Raw genomic sequence first — 23,572 nt, forward strand, 5'->3', positions numbered from 1 at the left:
AGGTTGAAAGTGGCACACCAACGGGGATGTTCGCATTCTCCTTGTACTGAACCGACTTGCTCTGGGCTTCAAATCTGCCTGAACAGCACTAGCGGCCAAACTCCTCTTCACTGCACGATTGTCGCTGTGGGCCAATGCTGACTCTCTCAAAGTTAATAATGTGCTGGCATTCCTTTCTAGAATCTCAACACACTGCACTCCAGATGCAGCTCCAGCCGAATGAAAGGGGACCTAAGACCTCAAGGTAAGGTCCAGTGTTTCACATCTGCAGAGTTGGGTGTGCAGTGGTATCCACGAAGCGATATTCTGAAAGGGAGTGCCTTAACTATGCTATGCTCTGGGGACACATAGGGCAGTCGATCGTGCACCAATTTTGCATGATGACCGCTGTGTGCCGGAAGAGCTGCCGCTGGCTTCTGAGGAACCCCAGGCGAAATAGGCCCCCGGGAAGAACTCTTCACTTTCAGAGCAAGGGCAATGTGCTCCTTTCTGGGTTGCTAGATAGAGTGTTCCAGTCGTCAAAGAGCCTGGCGAAAGCAGCGCCTGGCAGACTCTCTTTGCAAAAGGATCGTCCCCAGTGACTGAAAAGGGAACTGCGCTGCTACTACACAATGTGCAGACGAGACACTCCGGGACACAGGACAGCACTCTCACAGAAGCGAAAGCTAAGCTTTGCATCCAGCCTGAAGAACAGTACATTTTTCACTTTTCACACTGTTAGGTATGTGCAGGAGCATTGGTCACCGAGGCCTACCTAAGTTACTGAAATACTTACCCAGTTCATCCTATGCAATGGTCCCTGTGCCCAAAGGTTCTCCATGGACGGACCCTTGTGGGCCCCGTGTGTTTCCTTGAGGTAGTCAGAAACTGCTGAGGATAACCTTATGAGCTCAAGTTTGAAACCGGGCCACCCTGGCAAAACCTTCATTTCGTCCGTGGTAGTCGAGACAGTTGCGGTTTGAAAGCTGCCTGAAAAACACCCCTGCTTCCCGTCTTCCCTTTGCTGCCTGACGGCGTCACGAAAGAACTGTGAGTGTACTCGTATGAGGCTTGCTGGTCTCAGTTCCTTGCTGGGAGCTCCTCCAGGAGCACATGGGAGCATGACGGCAAAGAACTGGCACCCCTGGCCTCAAGGAAAAGTCCAGATTTCTCCCATAGGAAGCTTAGGTATGCCCTAGAAGTGAAGAAGCATGTGTTAAAGGAATGCTGCAACACCGTTACGTATTTCACGACTCATTGTGCACTCACTTGGGTTGTAACAGCTGTGACAGGTCACTGAATGCCGTCCAACTCTTCTGTTGCGTTTGAGTCCCAGGAAGCAAATGGGTTCGTTGGCTTTAAGGCTGTGAACGTGGAGCGGTAATGGCAAAGCCCTGCCCGGATGGCTCGACAGCTCTCAGGTTAACAGCATTCAAACGGCCTCAGGAACGCCCTTCCAAGCAGCCTTACATTCCATGCTGGCGTAGCCAGGGGGGCATTTGGATTCTTCTGAGAAACACCACTGTGCCTCAGAACTGAAACCTGTGGGCTGCCAAATACGTCTCCCGACGGCAGTCGGATGCTAGATATTTAGTTCCAGCAGAAAAACAACCGACAGGTTTCACTGTGACAATGCTGGACTTCTGGGACCATCCAGATTCACCAAGGCCTAACTTTTGCCTGGCGGGGGAGTGCTCTTCTGCACGTACAGCACTCCCCACGTGAAAACCTACCTTAGCAGAAGGAGGCAGTCTTTCCCTAGTACTAGAAGCTAGGCAGAATCGTCAGATAAAGCTGCTGTGTCATCAAGGTTGAAAGTGGCACACCGACGGGGACGTTCGCATTCTCCTTGTACCGAAGTGACTTGCTCTGGGCTTCGAATCTGCCTGAACAGCACTAGCGGCCCAACTCCTCTTCACTGCACGATTGTCGCTGTGGGCCAATGCTGGCTCTCTCAAAGTTAATAATGTGCTGGCATTCCTTTCTAGAATCTCAACACACTGCACTCCAGATGCAGCTCCAGCCGAATGAAAGGGGACCTAAGGCCTCAAGGTAAGGTCGAGTGTTTCACATCTGCAGAGTTGGGTGTGCAGTGGTATCCACGAAGCCATACTCTGAAAGGGAGTTCCTTAACTATGCTATGCCCTGGGGACACTAAGGGCAGTCGATCCTGCACCAATTTTGCATGATGACCGCTGTGTGCCGGAAGAGCTGCCGCTGGCTCCTGAGGAACCCCAGGCGAAATAGGCCCCCGGGAAGCACTCTTCACATTCAGAGCAAGGGCAACGTGCTCCTTTCTGGGTTGCTAAGTAGAGTGTTCCAGTCGTCAAAGAGCCTCGCGAAAGCAGCGCTTGGCAAACTCTCTATGCAAGTGGATCGGCCCCAGTGACTGAAAGGGAACTGCGCTGCTACTACACAATGTGCAGACGAGACAGTCCGGGACACAGGACAGCACTCTCACAGAAGCGAAAGCTAAGCTTTGCATCCAGCCTGAAGACCAGTACATTTTTCACTTTTCACACTGTTAGGTATGTGCAGGAGCATTGGTCACCGAGGCCTACCTAAGTTACTGAAATACTTACCCAGTTCATCCTATGCAATGGTCCCTGTGCCCAAAGGGTCTCCATGGACGGGCCCTTGTGGGCCCCGTGTGTTTCCTTGAGGTAGTCAGAAACTGCTGAGCATAACTTTATGAGCTCAAGTTTGAAACCGGGCCACCCTGGCAAAACCTTCATTTCGTCCGTGGTAGGCGAGACAGTTGCGGTTTGAAAGCTGCCTGAAAAACACTCCTGCTGCCCATCTTCTCTTTGCTGCCTGTCGGCGTCACGAAAGAACTGTGAGTGTACTCGTATGAGGCTTGCTGGTCTCAGTTCCTTGCTGGGAGCTCCTCCAGGAGCACATGGGAGCTTGCCGGCAACGAACTGGCACCCCTGGCCTCAAGGAAAAGTCCAGATTTCTCCCCTAGGAAGCTCAGGTATGCCCTAGAAGCGAAGAAGCATGTGTTAAAGGAATGCTGCAACACTGTTACGTATTTCACGACTCACTGTGCACTCACTTAGGTTGAAACAGCTGTGACAGGGCACTGAATGCCGTCCAACTCTTCTGTTGCGTTTGAGTCCCAGGAAGCAAATTGGTTCGTTGGCTTTAAGGCTGTGAACTTGGAGCGGCAATGGCAAAGCCCTGCCCGGATGGCTCGACAGCTCTCACGTAAACAGCATTCAAACGGCCTCAGGAACGCCGTTCCAAGCAGCCTTACATTCTATGCTGGCGTAGCCAGGGAGGCATTTGGATTCTTCTGAGAAACACCACTGTGCCTCACAACTGAAACCTGTGGGCTCCCAAATACGTCTCCCGACGGCAGTCGGATGCTAGATGTTTAGTTCCAGAGGAAAAACAACGAACAGGTTTCCCTGTGACAATGCTGGACTTCTGGGACCATCCAGATTCACCAAGGCCTAACTTTTGCCCGGCGGGGGAGTGCTCTTCTGCACGTACAGCACTCCCCACGTGAAAACCTACCTTAGCAGAAGGAGGCAGTCTTTCTCTAGTACTAGAAGCTAGGCAGAATCGTCAAATAAAGCTGCTGTGTCATCAAGGTTGAAAGTGGCACACCGACGGGTACGTTCGCATTCTCCTTGTACCGAAGCGACTTGCTCTGGGCTTCGAATCTGCCTGAACAGCACTAGCGGCCCAACTCCTCTTCACTGCACGATTGTCGCTGTGGGCCAATGCTGGCTCTCTCAAAGTTAATAATGTGCTGGCATTCCTTTCTAGAATCTCAACACACTACACTCCAGATTCAGCTCCAGCCGAATGAAAGGGGACCTATGGCCTCAAGGTAAGGTCCAGTGTTTCACATCTGCAGAGTTGGGTGTGCAGTGGTATCCACGAAGCCATACTCTGAAAGGGAGTGCCTTAACTATGCTATGCCCTGGGGACACATAGGGCAGTCGATCGTGCACCAATTTTGCATGATGACCGCTGTGTGCCGGAAGAGCTGCCGCTGGCTTCTGAGGAACCCCAGGCGAAATAGGCCCCCAGGAAGCACTCTTCACTTTCAGAGCAAGGGCAACGTGCTCCTTTCTGGGTTGCTAGGTAGAGTGTTCCAGTCGTCAAAGAGCCTCGCCAAAGCAGCGCCTGGCAGACTCTCTTTGCAAGTGGATCGGCCCCAGTGACTGAAAGGGAACTGCGCTGCTACTACACAATGTGCAGACGAGACAGTCCGGGACACAGGACAGCACTCTCACAGAAGCGAAAGCTAAGCTTTGCATCCAGCCTGAAGACCAGTACATTTTTCACTTTTCACTCTGTTAGGTATGTGCAGGAGCATTGGTCACCGAGGCCTACCTAAGTTACTGAAATACTTACCCAGTTCATCCTATGCAATGGTCCCTGTGCCCAAAGGGTCTCCATGGACGGGCCCTTGTGGGCCCCGTGTGTTTCCTTGAGGTAGTCAGAAACTGCTGAGGATAACCTTATGAGCTCAAGTTTGAAACCGGGCCACCCTGGCAAAACCTTCATTTCGTCCGTGGTAGGCGAGACAGTTGCGGTTTGAAAGCTGCCTGAAAAACACTCCTGCTGCCCATCTTCTCTTTGCTGCCTGACGGCGTCACGAAAGAACTGTGAGTGTACTCGTATGAGGCTTGCTGGTCTCAGTTCCTTGCTGGGAGCTCCTCCAGGAGCACATGGGAGCTTGCCGGCAAAGAACTGGCACCCCTGGCCTCAAGGAAAAATCCAGATTTCTCCCAGAGGAAGCTCAGGTATGCCCTAGAAGCGAAGAAGCATGTGTTAAAGGAATGCTGCAACACTGTTACGTATTTCACGACTCACTGTGCACTCAATTGGGTTGTAACAGCTGTGACAGGGCACTGAATGCCGTCCAACTCTTCTGTTCCATTTGAGTCCCAGGAAGCAAATGAGTTTGTTGGCTTTAAGGCTGTGAACGTGGAGCGGTAATGGCAAAGCCCTGCCCGGATGGTTCGACAGCTCTCACGTAAACAGCATTCAAACGGCCTCAGGAACTCCGTTCCAAGCAGCCTTACATTCCTTTCTGGCGTAGCCAGGGGGGCATTTGGATTCTTCTGAGAAACACCACTGTGCCTCACAACTGAAACCTGTGGGTTGCCAAATACGACTCCCGACGTCAGTCGGATGCTAGATGTTTAGTTCCAGAGGAAAAACAACGGACAGGTTTCCCTGTGACAATGCTGGACTTCTGGGACCATCCAGATTCACCAAGGCCTAACTTTTGCCAGGCGGGGGAATGCTCTTCTGCACGTACAGCACTCCCCACGTGAAAACCTAACTTAGCAGAAGGAGGCAGTCTTTCCCTAGTACTAGAAGCTAGGCAGAATCGTCAGATAAAGCTGCTGTGTCATCAAGGTTGAAAGTGGCACACCAACGGGGACGTTCGCATTCTCCTTGTACTGAACCGACTTGCTCTGGGCTTCGAATCTGCCTGAACAGCACTAGCGGCCCAACTCCTCATCACTGCACGATTGTCGCTGTGGGCCAATGCTGACTCTCTCAAAGTTAATAATGTGCTGGCATTCCTTTCTAGAATCTCAACACACTGCACTCCAGATGCAGCTCCAGCCGAATGAAAGGGGACCTAAGACCTCAAGGTAAGGTCCAGTGTTTCACATCTGCAGAGTTGGGTGTGCAGTGGTATCCACGAAGCGATATTCTGAAAGGGAGTGCCTTAACTATGCTATGCTCTGGGGACACATAGGGCAGTCGATCGTGCACCAATTTTGCATGATGACCGCTGTGTGCCGGAAGAGCTGCCGCTGTCTTCTGAGGAACCCCAGGCGAAATAGGCCCCCGGGAAGAACTCTTCACTTTCAGAGCAAGGGCAAAGTGCTCCTTTCTGGGTTGCTAGATAGAGTGTTCCAGTCGTCAAAGAGCCTCGCGAAAGCAGCGCCTGGCAGACTCTCTTTGCAAGGGGATCGTCCCCAGTGACTGAAAGGGAACAGCGCTGCTACTACACAATGTGCGGACGAGACACTCCGGGACACAGGACAGCACTCTCACAGAAGTGAAAGCTAAGCTTTGCATCCAGCCTGAAGAACAGTACATTTTTCACTTTTCACACTGTTAGGTATGTGCAGGAGCATTGGTCACCGAGGCCTACCTAAGTTACTGAAATACTTACCCAGTTCATCCTTTGCAATGGTCCCTGTGCCCAAAGGTTCTCCATGGACGGACCCTTGTGGGCCCCGTGTGTTTCCTTGAGGTAGTCAGAAACTGCTGAGGATAACCTTATGAGCTCAAGTTTGAAACCGGGCCACCCTGGCAAAACCTTCATTTCGTCCGTGGTAGTCGAGACAGTTGCGGTTTGAAAGCTGCCTGAAAAACACCCCTGGGCCCCATCTTCTCTTTGCTGCCTGACGGCGTCACGAAAGAACTGTGAGTGTACTCGTATGAGGTTTGCTGGTCTCAGTTCCTTGCTGGGAGCTCCTCCAGGAGCACATGGGAGCTTGCCGGCAAAGAACTGGCACCCCTGGCCTCAAGGAAAAGTCCAGATTTCTCCCATAGGAAGCTTAGGTATGCCCTAGAAGTGAAGAAGCATGTGTTAAAGGAATGCTGCAACACCGTTACGTATTTCACGACTCATTGCGCACTCACTTGGGTTGTAACAGCTGTGACAGGTCACTGAATGCCGTCCAACTCTTCTGTTGCGTTTGAGTCCCAGGAAGCAAATGGGTTCGTTGGCTTTAAGGCTGTGAACGTGGAGCGGTAATGGCAAAGCCCTGCCCGGGTGGCTCGACAGCTCTCACGTAAACAGCATTCAAACGGCCTCAGGAACGCCGTTCCAAGCAGCCTTACATTCCATGCTGGCGTAGCCAGGGGGGCATTTGGATTCTTCTGAGAAACACCACTGTGCCTCACAAGTGAAACCTGTGGGCTGCCAAATACGTCTCCCGACGGCAGTCGGATGCTAGATGTTTAGTTCCAGAGGAAAAACAACGGACAGGTTTCCCTGTGACAATGCTGGACTTCTGGGACCATCCAGATTCACCAAGGCCTAACTTTTGCCCGGCGGGGGAATGCTCTTCTGCATGTACAGCACTCCCCACGTGAAAACCTACCTTAGCAGAAGGAGGCAGTCTTTCCCTAGTACTAGAAGCTAGGCAGAATCGTCAGATAAAGCTGCTGTGTCATCAAGGTTGAAAGTGGCACACCGACGGGAACGTTCGCATTCTCCTTGTACTGAAGCCACTTGCTCTGGACTTCGAATCTGCCTGAACAGCACTAGCGGCCCAACTCCTCTTCACTGCACGATTGTCGCTGTGGGCCAATGCTGGCTCTCTCAAAGTTAATAATGTGCTGGCATTCCTTTCTAGAATCTCAACACACTGCACTCCAGATGCAGCTCCAGCGGAATGAAAGGGGACCTAAGGCCTCAAGGTAAATTCCAGTGTTTCACATCTGCAGAGTTGGGTGTGCAGTGGTATCCACGAAGCCATACTCTGAAAGGGAGTGCCTTAACCATGCTATGCCCTGGGGACACATAGGGCAGTCAATCGTGCACCAATTTTGCATGATGACCGCTGTGTGCTGGAAGAGCTGCCGCTGGCTTCTGAGGAACCCCAGGCGAAACAGGCCCCCGGGAAGCACTCTTCACATTCAGAGCAAGGGCAACGTGCTCCTTTCTGGGTTCCTAGGTAGAGTGTTCCAGTCGTCAAAGAGCCTCGCCAAAGCAGCACCTGGCAGACTCTCTTTGCAAGTGGATCGGCTCCAGTGACTGAAAGGGAACTGCGCTGCTACTACACAATGTGCAGACGAGAGAGTCCGGGACACAGGACAGCACTCTCTCAGAAGCGGAAACTAAGCTTTGCATCCAGCGTGAAGACCAGTACAGTTTTCACTTTTCACACTGTTAAGTATGTGAAGGAGCATTGGTCACCGAGGCCTACCTAAGTTACTGAAATACTTACCCAGTTCATCCTATGCAATGGTCCCTGTGCCCAAAGGGTCTCCATGGACGGGCCCTTGTGGGCCCCGTGTGTTTCCTTGAGGTAGTCAGAAACTGCTGAGGATAACCTTATGAGCTCAAGTTTGAAACCGGGCCACCCTGGCAAAACCTTCATTTCGTCCGTGGTAGGCGAGACAGTTGCGGTTTGAAAGCTGCCTGAAAAACACTCCTGCTGCCCATCTTCTCTTTGCTGCCTGACGGCGTCACGAAAGAACTGTGAGTGTACTCGCATGAGGCTTGCTGGTCTCAGTTCCTTGCTGGGAGCTCCTCCAGGAGCACATGGGAGCTTGCCGGCAAAGAACTGGCACCCCTGGCCTCAAGGAAAACTCCAGATATCTCCCTTAGGTAGCTCAGGTATGCCCTAGAAGCGAAGAAGCATGTGTTAAAGGAATGCTGCAACACCGTTACGTATTTCACGACTCACTGTGCACTCACTTGGGTTGTAACAGCTGTGACAGGGCACTGAATGCCGTCCAACTCTTCTGTTGCGTTTGAGTCCCAGGAAGCAAATGGGTTCGTTGGCTTTAAGGCTGTGAACGTGGAGCGGTAATGGCAAAGCCCTGCCCGGATGGCTCGACAGCTCTCACGTAAACAGCATTCAAACGACCTCAGGAACGTCGTTCCAAGCAGCCTTAAATTCCATGCTGGCGTAGCCAGGGGGACATTTGGATTCTTCTGAGAAACACCACTGTGCCTCACAAGTGAAACCTGTGGGCTGCCAAATACGTCTCCCGACGGCAGTCGGATGCTAGATGTTTAGTTCCAGAGGAAAAACAACGAACAGGTTTCCCTGTGACAATGCTGGACTTCTGGGACCATCCAGATTCACCAAGGCCTAACTTTTGCCCGGCGGGGGAATGCTCTTCTGCACGTACAGCACTCCCCACGTGAAAACCTACCTTAGCAGAAGGAGGCAGTCTTTCCCTAGTACTAGAAGCTAGGCAGAATCGTCAGATAAAGCTGCTGTGTCATCAAGGTTGAAAGTGGCACACCGACGGGAACGTTCGCATTCTCCTTGTACTGAAGCCACTTGCTCTGGACTTCGAATCTGCCTGAACAGCACTAGCGGCCCAACTCCTCTTCACTGCACGATTGTCGCTGTGGGCCAATGCTGGCTCTCTCAAAGTTAATCATGTGCTGGCATTCCTTTCTAGAATCTCAACACACTGCACTCCAGATGCAGCTCCAGCGGAATGAAAGGGGACCTAAGGCCTCAAGGTAAGGTCCAGTGTTTCACATCTGCAGAGTTGGGTGTGCAGTGGTATCCACGAAGCCATACTCTGAAAGGGAGTGCCTTAACCATGCTATGCCCTGGGGACACATAGGGCAGTCAATCGTGCCCCAATTTTGCATGATGACCGCTGTGTGCCGGAAGAGCTGCCGCTGGCTTCTGAGGAACCCCAGGCGAAACAGGCCCCCGGGAAGCACTCTTCACATTCAGAGCAAGGGCAACGTGCTCCTTTCGGGGTTCCTAGGTAGAGTGTTCCAGTCGTCAAAGAGCCTCGCCAAAGCAGCACCTGGCAGACTCTCTTTGCAAGTGGATCGGCTCCAGTGACTGAAAGGGAACTGCGCTGCTACTACACAATGTGCAGACGAGAGAGTCCGGGACACAGGACAGCACTCTCTCAGAAGCGGAAACTAAGCTTTGCATCCAGCGTGAAGACCAGTACAGTTTTCACTTTTCACACTGTTAAGTATGTGAAGGAGCATTGGTCACCGAGGCCTACCTAAGTTACTGAAATACTTACCCAGTTCATCCTATGCAATGGTCCCTGTGCCCAAAGGGTCTCCATGGACGGGCCCTTGTGGGCCCCGTGTGTTTCCTTGAGGTAGTCAGAAACTGCTGAGGATAACCTTATGAGCTCAAGTTTGAAACCGGGCCACCCTGGCAAAACCTTCATTTCGTCCGTGGTAGGCGAGACAGTTGCGGTTTGAAAGCTGCCTGAAAAACACTCCTGCTGCCCATCTTCTCTTTGCTGCCTGACGGCGTCACGAAAGAACTGTGAGTGTACTCGTATGAGGCTTGCTGGTCTCAGTTCCTTGCTAGGAGCTCCTCCAGGAGCACATGGGAGCTTGCCGGCAAAGAACTGGCACCCCTGGCCTCAAGGAAAAGTCCAGATTTCTCCAATAGGAAGCTCAGGTATGCCCTAGAAGCGAAGAAGCATGTGTTAAAGGAATGCTGCAACACCGTTACGTATTTCACGACTCACTGTGCACTCACTTGGGTTGTAACAGCTGTGAAAGGGCACTGAATGCCGTCCAACTCTTCTGTTGCGTTTGAGTCCCAGGAAGCAAATGGGTTCGTTGGCTTTAAGGCTGTGAACGTGGAGCGGTAATGGCAAAGCCCTGCCCGGATGGCTCGACAGCTCTCACGTAAACAGCATTCAAACGGCCTCAGGAACGCCGTTCCAAGCAGCCTTACATTCCATGCTGGCGTAGCCAGTGGGACATTTGGATTCTTGTGAGAAACACCACTGTGCCTCACAAGTGAAACCTGTGAGCTGCCAAATACGTCTCCCGACGGCAGTCGGATGCTAGATGTTTAGTTCCAGAGGAAAAACAACGGACAGGTTTCCCTGTGACAATGCTGTACTTCTGGGACCATCCAGATTCACAAAGGCCTAACTTTAGCCCGGCGGGGGAATGCTTTTCTGCACGTACAGCACTCCCCACGTGAAAACCTACCTTAGCAGAAGGAGGCAGTCTTTCCCTAGTACTAGAAGCTAGGCAGAATCGTCAGATAAAGCTGCTGTGTCATCAAGGTTGAAAGTGGCACACCGACGGGAACTTTCGCATTCTCCTTGTACTGAAGCGACTTGCTCTGGGCTTCGAATCTGCCTGAAGAGCACTAGCGGCCCAACTCCTCTTCACTGCACGATTGTCGCTGTGGGCCAATGCTGGCTCTCTCAAAGTTAATAATGTGCTGGCATTCCTTTCTAGAATCTCAACACACTGCACTCCAGATGCAGCTCCAGCCGAATGAAAGGGGACCTAAGGCCTCAAGGTAAGGTCCAGTGTTTCACATCTGCAGAGTTGGGTGTGCAGTGGTATCCACGAAGCCATACTCTGAAAGGGAGTGCCTTAACTATGCTATGCCCTGGGGACACATAGGGCAGTCGATCGTGCACCAATTTTGCATGATGACCGCTGTGTGCCGGAAGAGCTGCCGCTGCCTTCTGAGGAACCCCAGGCGAAATAGGCCCCCGGGAAGCACTCTTCACATTCAGAGCAAGGGCAACGTGCTCCTTTCTGGGTTGCTAGGTAGAGTGTTCCAGTCGTCAAAGATCCTCGCCAAAGCAGCGCCTGGCAGACTCTCTTTGCAAGTGGATTGGCCCCAGTGACTGAAAGGGAACTGCTCTGCTACTACACAATGTGCAGACGAGAGAGTCCGGGACACAGGACAGCACTCTCACAGAAGCGTAAGCTAAGCTTTGCATCCAGTCTGAAGACCAGTACATTTGTCACTTTTCACACTGTTAGGTATGTGCAGGAGCATTTGTCACCGAGGCCTACCTAAGTTAGTGAAATACTTACCCAGTTCATCCTATGAAATGGTGCCTGTGCCCAAAGGGTCTCCATGGACGGGCCCTTGTGGGCCCCGTGTGTTTCCTTGAGGTAGTCAGAAACTGCTGAGGATAACCTTATGAGCTCAAGTTTGAAACCGGGCCACCCTGGCAAAACCTTCATTTCGTCCGTGGTAGGCGAGACAGTTGCGGTTTGAAAGCTGCCTGAAAAACACTCCTGCTACCCATCTTCTCTTTGCTGCCTGACGGCGTCACGAAAGAACTGTGAGTGTACTCGCATGAGGCTTGCTGGTCTCAGTTCCTTGCTGGGAGCTCCTCCAGGAGCACATGGGAGCTTGCCGGCAAAGAACTGGCACCCCTGGCCTCAAGGAAAACTCCAGATATCTCCCTTAGGTAGCTCAGGTATGCCCTAGAAGCGAAGAAGCATGTGTTAAAGGAATGCTGCAACACCGTTACGTATTTCACGACTCACTGTGCACTCACTTGGGTTGTAACAGCTGTGACAGGGCACTGAATGCCGTCCAACTCTTCTGTTGCGTTTGAGTCCCAGGAAGCAAATGGGTTCGTTGGCTTTCAGGCTGTGAACGTGGAGCGGTAATGGCAAAGCCCTGCCCGGATGGCTCGACAGCTCTCACGTAAACAGCATTCAAACGGCCTCAGGAACGCCGTTCCAAGCAGCCTTACATTCCATGCTGGCGAAGCCAGGGGGGCATTTGGATTCTTGTGAGAAACACCACTGTGCCTCACAAGTGAAACCTGTGGGCTGCCAAATACGTCTCCCGACGGCAGTCGGATGCTAGATGTTTAGTTCCAGAGGAAAAACAACGAACAGGTTTCCCTGTGACAATGCTGGACTTCTGGGACCATCCAGATTCACCAAGGCCTAACTTTTGCCCGGCGGGGGAATGCTCTTCTGCATGTACAGCACTCCCCACGTGAAAACCTACCTTAGCAGAAGGAGGCAGTCTTTCCCTAGTACTAGAAGCTAGGCAGAATCGTCAGATAAAGCTGCTGTGTCATCAAGGTTGAAAGTGGCACACCGACGGGAACGTTCGCATTCTCCTTGTACTGAAGCCACTTGCTCTGGACTTCGAATCTGCCTGAACAGCACTAGCGGCCCAACTCCTCTTCACTGCACGATTGTCGCTGTGGGCCAATGCTGGCTCTCTCAAAGTTAATAATGTGCTGGCATTCCTTTCTAGAATCTCAACACACTGCACTCCAGATGCAGCTCCAGCGGAATGAAAGGGGACCTAAGGCCTCAAGGTAAGGTCCAGTGTTTCACATCTGCAGAGTTGGGTGTGCAGTGGTATCCACGAAGCCATACTCTGAAAGGGAGTGCCTTAACCATGCTATGCCCTGGGGACACATAGGGCAGTCGATCGTGCACCAATTTTGCATGATGACCGCTGTGTGCTGGAAGAGCTGCCGCTGGCTTCTGAGGAACCCCAGGCGAAACAGGCCCCCGGGAAGCACTCTTCACATTCAGAGCAAGGGCAACGTGCTCCTTTCTGGGTTCCTAGGTAGAGTGTTCCAGTCGTCAAAGAGCCTCGCCAAAGCAGCACCTGGCAGACTCTCTTTGCAAGTGGATCGGCTCCAGTGACTGAAAGGGAACTGCGCTGCTACTACACAATGTGCAGACGAGAGAGTCCGGGACACAGGACAGCACTCTCTCAGAAGCGGAAACTAAGCTTTGCATCCAGCGTGAAGACCAGTACAGTTTTCACTTTTCACACTGTTAAGTATGTGAAGGAGCATTGGTCACCGAGGCCTACCTAAGTTACTGAAATACTTACCCAGTTCATCCTATGCAATGGTCCCTGTGCCCAAAGGGTCTCCATGGACGGGCCCTTGTGGGCCCCGTGTGTTTCCTTGAGGTAGTCAGAAACTGCTGAGGATAACCTTATGAGCTCAAGTTTGAAACCGGGCCACCCTGGCAAAACCTTCATTTCGTCCGTGGTAGGCGAGACAGTTGCGGTTTGAAAGATGCCTGAAAAACACTCCTGCTGCCCATCTTCTCTTTGCTGCCTGACGGCGTCACGAAAGAACTTTGAGTGTACTCGTATGAGGCTTGCTGGTCTCAGTTCCTTGCTGGGAGCTCCTCCAGGAGCACATGGGAGCTTGCCGGCAAAGAACTGGCACCCCTGGCCTCAAGGAAAAGTCCAGATTTCTCCCATAGGAAGCTCAGGTATGCCCTAGAAGCGAAGAAGCATGTGTTAAAGGAATGCTGCAACACCGTTACGTATTTCACGACTCACTGTGCACTCACTTGGGTTGTAACAGCTGTGAAAGGGCACTGAATGCCGTCCAACTCTTCTGTTGCGTTTGAGTCCCAGGAAGCAAATGGGTTCGTTGGCTTTAAGGCTGTGAACGTGGAGCGGTAATGGCAAAGCCCTGCCCGGATGGCTCGACAGCTCTCACGTAAACAGCATTCAAACGGCCTCAGGAACGCCGTTCCAAGCAGCCTTACATTCCATGCTGGCGTAGCCTGTGGGAAATTTGGATTCTTGTGAGAAACACCACTGTGCCTCACAAGTGAAACCTGTGGGCTGCCAAATACGTCTCCCGACGGCAGTCGGATGCTAGATGTTTAGTTCCAGAGGAAAAACAACGGACAGGTTTCCCTGTGACAATGCTGGACTTCTGGGACCATCCAGATTCACAAAGGCCTAACTTTTGCCCGGCGGGGGAATGCTTTTCTGCACGTACAGCACTCCCCACGTGAAAACCTACCTTAGCAGAAGGAGGCAGTCTTTCCCTAGTACTAGAAGCTAGGCAGAATCGTCAGATAAAGCTGCTGTGTCATCAAGGTTGAAAGTGGCACACCGACGGGTACGTTCGCATTCTCCTTGTACTGAAGCGACTTGCTCTGGGCTTCGAATCTGCCTGAAGAGAACTAGCGGCCCAACTCCTCTTCACTGCACGATTGTCGCTGTGGGCCAATGCTGGCTCTCTCAAAGTTAATAATGTGCTGGCATTCCTTTCTAGAATCTCAACACACTGCACTCCAGATGCAGCTCCAGCCGAATGAAAGGGGACCTAAGGCCTCAAGGTAAGGTCCAGTGTTTCACATCTGCAGAGTTGGGTGTGCAGTGGTATCCACGAAGCCACACTCTGAAAGGGAGTGCCTTAACCATGCTATGCCCTGGGGACACATAGGGCAGTCAATCGTGCACCAATTTTGCATGATGACCGCTGTGTGCCGGAAGAGCTGCCGCTGGCTTCTGAGGAACCCCAGGCGAAACAGGCCCCCGGGAAGCACTCTTCACATTCAGAGCAAGGGCAACGTGCTCCTTTCTGGGTTCCTAGGTAGAGTGTTCCAGTCGTCAAAGAGCCTCGCCAAAGCAGCACCTGGCAGACTCTCTTTGCAAGTGGATCGGCTCCAGTGACTGAAAGGGAACTGCGCTGCTACTACACAATGTGCAGACGAGAGAGTCCGGGACACAGGACAGCACTCTCTCAGAAGCGGAAACTAAGCTTTGCATCCAGCGTGAAGACCAGTACAGTTTTCACTTTTCACACTGTTAAGTATGTGAAGGAGCATTGGTCACCGAGGCCTACCTAAGTTACTGAAATACTTACCCAGTTCATCCTATGCAATGGTCCCTGTGCCCAAAGGGTCTCCATGGACGGGCCCTTGTGGGCCCCGTGTGTTTCCTTGAGGTAGTCAGAAACTGCTGAGGATAACCTTATGAGCTCAAGTTTGAAACCGGGCCACCCTGGCAAAACCTTCATTTCGTCCGTGGTAGGCGAGACAGTTGCGGTTTGAAAGCTGCCTGAAAAACACTCCTGCTGCCCATCTTCTCTTTGCTGCCTGACGGCGTCACGAAAGAACTTTGAGTGTACTCGTATGAGGCTTGCTGGTCTCAGTTCCTTGCTGGGAGCTCCTCCAGGAGCACATGGGAGCTTGCCGGCAAAGAACTGGCACCCCTGGCCTCAAGGAAAAGTCCAGATTTCTCCCATAGGAAGCTCAGGTATGCCCTAGAAGCGAAGAAGCATGTGTTAAAGGAATGCTGCAACACTGTTACGTATTTCACGACTCACTGTGCACTCACTTGGGTTGTAACAGCTGTGAAAGGGCACTGAATGCCGTCCAACTCTTCTGTTGCGTTTGAGTCCCAGGAAGCAAATGGGTTCGTTGGCTTTAAGGCTGTGAACGTGGAGCGGTAATGGCAAAGCCCTGCCCGGATGGCTCGACAGCTCTCACGTAAACAGCATTCAAACGGCCTCAGGAACGCCGTTCCAAGCAGCCTTACATTCCATGCTGGCGTAGCCAGTGGGACATTTGGATTCTTGTGAGAAACACCACTGTGCCTCACAAGTGAAACCTGTGGGCTGCCAAATACGTCTCCCGACGGCAGTCGGATGCTAGATGTTTAGTTCCAGAGGAAAAACAACGGACAGGTTTCCCTGTGACAATGCTGTACTTCTGGGACCATCCAGATTCACCAAGGCCTAACTTTTGCCCGGCGGGGGAATGCTTTTCTGCACGTACAGCACTCCCCACGTGAAAACCTACCTTAGCAGAAGGAGGCAGTCTTTCCCTAGTACTAGAAGCTAGGCAGAATCGTCAGATAAAGCTGCTGTGTCATCAAGGTTGAAAGTGGCACACCGACGGGAACGTTCGCATTCTCCTTGTACTGAAGCCACTTGCTCTGGGCTTCGAATCTGCCTGAAGAGCACTAGCGGCCCAACTCCTCTTCACTGCACGATTGTCGCTGTGGGCCAATGCTGGCTCTCTCAAAGTTAATAATGTGCTGGCATTCCTTTCTAGAATCTCAACACACTGCACTCCAGATGCAGCTCCAGCCGAATGAAAGGGGACCTAAGGCCTCAAGGTAAGGTCCAGTGTTTCACATCTGCAGAGTTGGGTGTGCAGTGGTATCCACGAAGCTATACTCTGAAAGGGAGTGCCTTAACTATGCTATGCCCTGGGGACACATAGGGCAGTCGAACGTGCACCAATTTTGCATGATGACCGCTGTGTGCCGGAAGAGCTGCCGCTGGCTTCTGAGGAACCCCAGGCGAAATAGGCCCCCGGGAAGCACTCTTCACATTCAGAGCAAGGGCAACGTGCTCCTTTCTGGGTTGCTAGGTAGAGTGTTCCAGTCGTCAAAGATCCTCGCCAAAGCAGCGCCTGGCAGACTCTCTTTGCAAGTGGATCGGCCCCAGTGACTGAAAGGGAACTGCTCTGCTACTACACAATGTGAAGACGAGAGAGTCCGGGACACAGGACAGCACTCTCACAGAAGCGTAAGCTAAGCTTTGCATCCAGTCTGAAGACCAGTACATTTGTCACTTTTCACACTGTTAGGTATGTGCAGGAGCACTGGTCACCGAGGCCTACCTAAGTTACTGAAATACTTACCCAGTTCATCCTATGCAATGGTCCCTGTGCCCAAAGGGTCTCCATGGACGGGCCCTTGTGGGCCCCGTGTGTTTCCTTGAGGTAGTCAGAAACTGCTGAGGATAACCTTATGAGCTCAAGTTTGAAACCGGGCCACCCTGGCAAAACCTTCATTTCGTCCGTGGCAGGCGAGACAGTTGCGGTTTGAAAGCTGCCTGAAAAACACTCCTGCTGCCCATCTTTTCTTTGCTGCCTGACGGCGTCACGAAAGAACTGTGAGTGTACTCGCATGAGGCTTGCTGGTCTCAGTTCCTTGCTGGGAGCTCCTCCAGGAGCACATGGGAGCTTGCCGGCAAAGAACTGGCACCCCTGGCCTCAAGGAAAAGTCCAGATATCTCCCATAGGTAGCTCAGGTATGCCCTAGAAGCGAAGAAGCATGTGTTAAAGGAATGCTGCCACACCGTTACGTATTTCACGACTCACTGTGCACTCACTTGGGTTGTAACAGCTGTGAAAGGGCACTGAATGCCGTCCAACTCTTCTGTTGCGTTTGAGTCCCAGGAAGCAAATGGGTTCGTTGGCTTTCAGGCTGTGAACGTGGAGCGGTAATGGCAAAGCCCTGCCCGGATGGCTCGACAGCTCTCACGTAAACAGCATTCAAACGGCCTCAGGAACGCCGTTCCAAGCAGCCTTACATTCCATGCTGGCGTAGCCAGGGGGGCATTTGGATTCTTCTGAGAAACACCACTGTGCCTCACAAGTGAAACCTGTGGGCTGCCAAATACGTCTCCCGACGGCAGTCGGATGCTAGATATTTAGTTCCAGAGGAAAAACAACGGACAGGTTTCCCTGTGACAATGCTGGACTTCTGGGACCATCCAGATTCACCAAGGCCTAACTTTTGCCCGGCGGGAGAATGCTCTTCTGCACGTACAGCACTCCCCACGTGAAAACCTACCTTAGCAGAAGGAGGCAGTCTTTCCCTAGTACTAGAAGCTAGGCAGAATCGTCAGATAAAGCTGCTGTGCCATCAAGGTTGAAAGTGGCACACCGACGGGAACGTTCGCATTCTCCTTGTACTGAAGCGACTTGCTCTGGGCTTCAAATCTGCCTGAACAGCACTAGCGGCCCAACTCCTCTTCACTGCACGATTGTCGCTGTGGGCCAATGCTGGCTCTCTCAAAGTTAATAATGTGCTGGCATTCCTTTCTAGAATCTCAACACACTGCACTCCAGATGCAGCTCCAGCGGAATGAAAGGGGACCTAAGGCCTCAAGGTAAGGTCCAGTGTTTCACATCTGCAGAGTTGGGTGTGCAGTGGTATCCACGAAGCCATACTCTGAAAGGGAGTGCCTTAACTATGCTATGCCCTGGGGACACATAGGGCAGTCGATCGTGCACCAATTTTGCATGATGACCGCTGTGTGCCGGAAGAGCTGCCGCTGGCTTCTGAGGAACCCCAGGCGAAATAGGCCCCCGGGAAGCACTCTTCACATTCAGAGCAAGGGCAACGTGCTCCTTTCTGGGTTGCTAGGTAGAGTGTTCCAGTCGTCAAAGAGCCTCGCCAAAGCAGCGCCTGGCAGACTCTCTTTGCAAGTGGATCGGCCCCAGTGACTGAAAGGGAACTGCGCTGCTACTACACAATGTGCAGACGAGAGAGTCCGGGACACAGGACAGCACTCTCACAGAAGCGAAAGCTAAGCTTTGCATCCAGCCTGAAGACCAGTTCATTTTTCACTTTTCACACTGTTAGGTATGTGCAGGAGCATTGGTCACCGAGGCCTACCTAAGTTACTGAAATACTTACCCAGTTCATCCTATGCAATGGTCCCTGTGCCCAAAGGGTCTCCATGGACGGGCCCTTGTGGGCCCCGTGTGTTTCCTTGAGGTAGTCAGAAACTGCTGAGGATAACCTTATGAGCTCAAGTTTGAAACCGGGCCACCCTGGCAAAACCTTCATTTCGTCCGTGGTAGGCGAGACAGTTGCGGTTTGAAAGCTGCCTGAAAAACACTCCTGCTGCCCATCTTCTCTTTGCTGCCTGACGGCGTCACGAAAGAACTTTGAGTGTACTCGTATGAGGCTTGCTGGTCTCAGTTCCTTGCTGGGAGCTCCTCCAGGAGCACATGGGAGCTTGCCGGCAAAGAACTGGCACCCCTGGCCTCAAGGAAAAGTCCAGATTTCTCCCATAGGAAGCTCAGGTATGCCCTAGAAGCGAAGAAGCATGTGTTAAAGGAATGCTGCAACACTGTTACGTATTTCACGACTCACTGTGCACTCACTTGGGTTGTAACAGCTGTGAAAGGGCACTGAATGCCGTCCAACTCTTCTGTTGCGTTTGAGTCCCAGGAAGCAAATGGGTTCGTTGGCTTTAAGGCTGTGAACGTGGAGCGGTAATGGCAAAGCCCTGCCCGGATGGCTCGACAGCTCTCACGTAAACAGCATTCAAACGGCCTCAGGAACGCCGTTCCAAGCAGCCTTACATTCCATGCTGGCGTAGCCAGTGGGACATTTGGATTCTTGTGAGAAACACCACTGTGCCTCACAAGTGAAACCTGTGGGCTGCCAAATACGTCTCCCGACGGCAGTCGGATGCTAGATGTTTAGTTCCAGAGGAAAAACAACGGACAGGTTTCCCTGTGACAATGCTGTACTTCTGGGACCATCCAGATTCACCAAGGCCTAACTTTTGCCCGGCGGGGGAATGCTTTTCTGCACGTACAGCACTCCCCACGTGAAAACCTACCTTAGCAGAAGGAGGCAGTCTTTCCCTAGTACTAGAAGCTAGGCAGAATCGTCAGATAAAGCTGCTGTGTCATCAAGGTTGAAAGTGGCACACCGACGGGAACGTTCGCATTCTCCTTGTACTGAAGCCACTTGCTCTGGGCTTCGAATCTGCCTGAAGAGCACTAGCGGCCCAACTCCTCTTCACTGCACGATTGTCGCTGTGGGCCAATGCTGGCTCTCTCAAAGTTAATAATGTGCTGGCATTCCTTTCTAGAATCTCAACACACTGCACTCCAGATGCAGCTCCAGCCGAATGAAAGGGGACCTAAGGCCTCAAGGTAAGGTCCAGTGTTTCACATCTGCAGAGTTGGGTGTGCAGTGGTATCCACGAAGCTATACTCTGAAAGGGAGTGCCTTAACTATGCTATGCCCTGGGGACACATAGGGCAGTCGAACGTGCACCAATTTTGCATGATGACCGCTGTGTGCCGGAAGAGCTGCCGCTGCCTTCTGAGGAACCCCAGGCGAAATAGGCCCCCGGGAAGCACTCTTCACATTCAGAGCAAGGGCAACGTGCTCCTTTCTGGGTTGCTAGGTAGAGTGTTCCAGTCGTCAAAGATCCTCGCCAAAGCAGCGCCTGGCAGACTCTCTTTGCAAGTGGATCGGCCCCAGTGACTGAAAGGGAACTGCTCTGCTACTACACAATGTGAAGACGAGAGAGTCCGGGACACAGGACAGCACTCTCACAGAAGCGTAAGCTAAGCTTTGCATCCAGTCTGAAGACCAGTACATTTGTCACTTTTCACACTGTTAGGTATGTGCAGGAGCACTGGTCACCGAGGCCTACCTAAGTTACTGAAATACTTACCCAGTTCATCCTATGCAATGGTCCCTGTGCCCAAAGGGTCTCCATGGACGGGCCCTTGTGGGCCCCGTGTGTTTCCTTGAGGTAGTCAGAAACTGCTGAGGATAACCTTATGAGCTCAAGTTTGAAACCGGGCCACCCTGGCAAAACCTTCATTTCGTCCGTGGCAGGCGAGACAGTTGCGGTTTGAAAGCTGCCTGAAAAACACTCCTGCTGCCCATCTTTTCTTTGCTGCCTGACGGCGTCACGAAAGAACTGTGAGTGTACTCGCATGAGGCTTGCTGGTCTCAGTTCCTTGCTGGGAGCTCCTCCAGGAGCACATGGGAGCTTGCCGGCAAAGAACTGGCACCCCTGGCCTCAAGGAAAAGTCCAGATATCTCCCATAGGTAGCTCAGGTATGCCCTAGAAGCGAAGAAGCATGTGTTAAAGGAATGCTGCCACACCGTTACGTATTTCACGACTCACTGTGCACTCACTTGGGTTGTAACAGCTGTGAAAGGGCACTGAATGCCGTCCAACTCTTCTGTTGCGTTTGAGTCCCAGGAAGCAAATGGGTTCGTTGGCTTTCAGGCTGTGAACGTGGAGCGGTAATGGCAAAGCCCTGCCCGGATGGCTCGACAGCTCTCACGTAAACAGCATTCAAACGGCCTCAGGAACGCCGTTCCAAGCAGCCTTACATTCCATGCTGGCGTAGCCAGGGGGGCATTTGGATTCTTCTGAGAAACACCACTGTGCCTCACAAGTGAAACCTGTGGGCTGCCAAATACGTCTCCCGACGGCAGTCGGATGCTAGATATTTAGTTCCAGAGGAAAAACAACGGACAGGTTTCCCTGTGACAATGCTGGACTTCTGGGACCATCCAGATTCACCAAGGCCTAACTTTTGCCCGGCGGGAGAATGCTCTTCTGCACGTACAGCACTCCCCACGTGAAAACCTACCTTAGCAGAAGGAGGCAGTCTTTCCCTAGTACTAGAAGCTAGGCAGAATCGTCAGATAAAGCTGCTGTGCCATCAAGGTTGAAAGTGGCACACCGACGGGAACGTTCGCATTCTCCTTGTACTGAAGCGACTTGCTCTGGGCTTCAAATCTGCCTGAACAGCACTAGCGGCCCAACTCCTCTTCACTGCACGATTGTTGCTGTGGGCCAATGCTGGCTCTCTCAAAGTTAATAATGTGCTGGCATTCCTTTCTAGAATCTCAACACACTGCACTCCAGATGCAGCTCCAGCGGAATGAAAGGGGACCTAAGGCCTCAAGGTAAGGTCCAGTGTTTCACATCTGCAGAGTTGGGTGTGCAGTGGTATCCACGAAGCCATACTCTGAAAGGGAGTGCCTTAACTATGCTATGCCCTGGGGACACATAGGGCAGTCGATCGTGCACCAATTTTGCATGATGACCGCTGTGTGCCGGAAGAGCTGCCGCTGGCTTCTGAGGAACCCCAGGCGAAATAGGCCCCCGGGAAGCACTCTTCACATTCAGAGCAAGGGCAACGTGCTCCTTTCTGGGTTGCTAGGTAGAGTGTTCCAGTCGTCAAAGAGCCTCGCCAAAGCAGCGCCTGGCAGACTCTCTTTGCAAGTGGATCGGCCCCAGTGACTGAAAGGGAACTGCGCTGCTACTACACAATGTGCAGACGAGAGAGTCCGGGACACAGGACAGCACTCTCACAGAAGCGAAAGCTAAGCTTTGCATCCAGCCTGAAGACCAGTTCATTTTTCACTTTTCACACTGTTAGGTATGTGCAGGAGCATTGGTCACCGAGGCCTACCTAAGTTACTGAAATACTTACCCAGTTCATCCTATGCAATGGTCCCTGTGCCCAAAGGGTCTCCATGGACGGGCCCTTGTGGGCCCCGTGTGTTTCCTTGAGGTAGTCAGAAACTGCTGAGGATAACCTTATGAGCTCAAGTTTGAAACCGGGCCACCCTGGCAAAACCTTCATTTCGTCCGTGGTAGGCGAGACAGTTGCGGTTTGAAAGCTGCCTGAAAAACACTCCTGCTGCCCATCTTCTATTTGCTGCCTGACGGCGTCACGAAAGAACTGTGAGTGTACTCGTATGAGGCTTGCTGGTCTCAGTTCCTTGCTGAGAGCTCCTCCAGGAGCACATGGGAGCTTGCCGGCAAAGAACTGGCACACCTGGCCTCAAGGAAAAGTCCAGATTTCTCCCATAGGAAGCCCAGGTATGCCCTAGAAGCGAAGAAGCATGTGTTAAAGGAATGCTGCAACACCGTTACGTATTTCACGACTCACTGTGCACTCACTTGGGTTGTAACAGCTGTGAAAGGGCACTGAATGCCGTCCAACTCTTCTGTTGCGTTTGAGTCCCAGGAAGCAAATGGATTAGTTGGCTTTCAGGCTGTGAACGTGGAGCGGTAATGGCAAAGCCCTGCCCGGATGGCTCGACAGCTCTCATGTAAACAGCATTCAAACGGCCTCAGGAACGCCGTTCCAAGCAGCCTTACATTCCATGCTGGCGTAGCCAGGGGGGCATTTGGATTCTTCTGAGAAACACCACTATGCCTCACAAGTGAAACCTGTGGGCTGCCAAATACGTCTCCCGAAGGCAGTCGGATGCTAGATGTTTAGTTCCAGAGGAAAAACAACGGACAGGTTTCCCTGTGACAATGCTGGACTTCTGGGACCATCCAGATTCACCAAGGCCTAACTTTTGCCCGGCGGGGGAATGCTCTTCTGCACGTACAGCACACCCCACGTGAAAACCTACCTTAGCACAAGGAGGCAGTCTTTCCCTAGTACTAGAAGCTAGGCAGAATCGTCAGATAAAGCTGCTGTGTCATCAAGGTTGAAAGTGGCACACCAACGGGAACGTTCGCATTCTCCTTGTACTGAAGCGACTTGCTCTGGGCTTCGAATCTGCCTGAACAGCACTAGCGGCCCAACTCCTCTTCACTGCACGATTGTCGCTGTGGGCCAATGCTGGCTCTCTCAAAGTTAATAATGTGCTGGCATTCCTTTCTAGAATCTCAACACACTGCACTCCAGATGCAGCTCCAGCCCAATGAAAGGGGACCTAAGGCCTCAAGGTAAGGTCCAGTGTTTCACATCTGCAGAGTTGGGTGTGCAGTGGTATCCACGAAGCCATACTCTGAAAGGGAGTGCCTTAACTATGCTATGCCCTGGGGACACATAGGG

This window comes from Eschrichtius robustus, chromosome 16 (genome assembly GCF_028021215.1).
Source record: "Eschrichtius robustus isolate mEscRob2 chromosome 16, mEscRob2.pri, whole genome shotgun sequence".
NCBI lineage: Eukaryota > Metazoa > Chordata > Mammalia > Artiodactyla > Eschrichtiidae > Eschrichtius > Eschrichtius robustus.